General features: G+C 43.2%; 1 non-coding gene across 1 annotated transcript; it reads left to right on the forward strand.

The window, feature by feature from the left end:
* The first annotated feature begins 503 nt into the window (after positions 1 to 503).
* On the forward strand, positions 504 to 575 carry TRNAC-ACA (transfer RNA cysteine (anticodon ACA)). Its single transcript has one exon. It is a non-coding gene; the product is annotated as a tRNA-Cys (tRNA).
* Positions 576 to 2,384: the final 1,809 nt, after the last annotated feature.

Raw genomic sequence — 2,384 nt, forward strand, 5'->3', positions numbered from 1 at the left:
GCTGAAAATCCCTGATGCTAGGCTTCAATGGTATGTGAACCAAGAACTTCCAGATGTACAAGCTGGATTTAGAGAAGCCAGAGGAACCAGAGATCAAATTGCCAACATCTATTTGATCATAAAAAAAAGCAAGAGAATTCCAGAAAAAATATCTACTTCTGTTTCAATGACTATGCTAAAGCCTTTGACTCTGTGGATCACAACAAACTGTGGAAAATTCTTAAAGAGGTGGAAATACCAGATCACCTTACCTGGCTCCTCAGAAACCAGTATGCAGGCCAAGAAGCAACAATTAGAACTGGACATGAAACAATGGACTGGTTCCAAATTGTGAGAGGAGTACATCAAGCTGTATATTTTCACCCTGCTTATTTAATTTATATACAGATTACATTATGTGGAATGCTGAGGTGGATGAATCACAAGGTGGGTTGAAGATTGCTGGGAGAAATATCAGTAACCTCAGATACGCAGATGACATAACCTTAATGGCAGAAAAGGCTTCCCTGATGGCTCAGATGGTAAAGCATCTGCCTACAATGCAGGAGACCCAGGTTCAATCCCTGGGTTGGGAAGATCCTCTACAGAAGGAAATGGCAACCCACTCCAATACTCTTGCCTGGAAAATCCCATGGGTGGAGGAGCATGGTAGGCTACAGTCTATGGGGTCGCAAAGTGTTGGACATGATTGAGCAACTCACTTTCTTTCTTTCTTTTAATGGCAGAAAGTGAAGAGGAACTAAAGAGTCTTTTGATGGAGGTGAAAGAGGAGAGAGAAATAATGGACTTAAATCTCAATATTTGAAAAATTAAGATTATGGCATCTGGTTCCATCCCTTCACAGCAAATAGATGGAGAAAAAAAAGGGAAACAGTGACAGAGTTTATTTTCTTGGCCTCCAAAATCACTGCAGATGGTGACTGTAGCCGTTAAATAAAGATGCTTGCTTCTTGGAAGAAAAACTATGACAATCTAGATAACCTGTTTAAAAGCAGAGCCATCACTTTGCTGACAAAGATCTGTAGGGTCAAAGCTATGGCATTTCCAGTAGTCATGTATGAATGTGAGAGATGGACTGTAAAGAAGGCTGAGCCCTGAGGAATTGATACTTTCAAACTGTGGTTATGGAGAAGACTCTTGAGAGCCCCATGGACAGCCAGGAGATCAAACCAGTCAATCCTGAAGGAAATCAATCCTGAATATTCATTGGAAGGACTGATGCTGAAGCTGAAACGCCAATATTTTGGCCACCTGATATGAAGAACCAATTCATTGAAAAAGACCCTGATGCTGGGAAAGATTGAGGGCAAGAGGAGAAGGGGAGGATAGAGGATGATATGGTTGGATGGCATCACAGACTCAGTGGACATAAATCTGAGCAAACTCTGGGAGATAGTGAAGGACAGAGAAACCTGGTGTGTTGCAGTCCATGGGGTGGCAAAGAGTTGGACACAACCGAGAAACTGAACAAGAGAACTCTTCCATCTTCATCTTGTAGACTCTACTGAGATCTTCAGAGACAGACTATTCCATCTTAGAATCTTTTATCTAATGCTCCTATCTTCCCACCTTCTCTTTGAATATAACCCTCCCAGTCACACATGTAAGGACTTTGTCATTATACTAGGGTTACCAGGTAAACCAAGAATATCTTGCCTCTCAAGATTTTAGTAAGCTTTACAAGATTGTTCCCAGACCAGGTTCAGAACCATGCCCCTGCAGTGGAAGCACAGAGTCCTCACCACTGGACCACCAGGAAAGTCCCAGGTTAAAGGAAGTTTTTAGCCACAATTCATCACACCTACATTTTCGGCTCTCTTCTCCATCTCTTCTGCTTCTGGAATCCCTACACTGTGAATGTTAGTATGTTCTATTCCCTAGTTAATGTAACATTTTTCTTATGATTCTGTATTCTGGTAAATTATTTTGGTAAATTATTAACCTCTATCTCAATATCTGATCCTTTCAAGTTTTTTTGTTATTGTTTCATTTGACACAAATTCTTCTCTCTTCTCATTTTGCTTAGCTTCCTCCTTTTCTATTAAGTTAGGTGAAAAAGTTACCTGTCCTGGTTTTGTGGGACTGTCCTTGTGTGGACCTGTCCCTGTGCAGTCTGTGTGCACAAGGTTTTGGGGCAGAGCTGGAGCTGAGCTGGTCTGAGGTCACCCCTTCCCAGGGTGTGCTGGCAACTGTCACCTCGGTGGGAGGGGGAGGGCAGGCTGGAGCCAGAAGCCAGTGTGAGCAAAGGCTTCTGTGCTCAGTGGCTGTCCCCACCCTACTGGGCCAGGCAAGTCCCAAGATGCTGGAGCAGAACTCTGAGGGTTGTGTCCAGACTGGTTCCGCTCTTTGTAAGTATGCACCCTTGTAAGTGTGCACTCCCGTTC

This window comes from Bos mutus, unplaced genomic scaffold, assembly GCF_027580195.1.
Source record: "Bos mutus isolate GX-2022 unplaced genomic scaffold, NWIPB_WYAK_1.1 CTG345, whole genome shotgun sequence".
In the NCBI taxonomy this organism is placed as follows: domain Eukaryota; kingdom Metazoa; phylum Chordata; class Mammalia; order Artiodactyla; family Bovidae; genus Bos; species Bos mutus.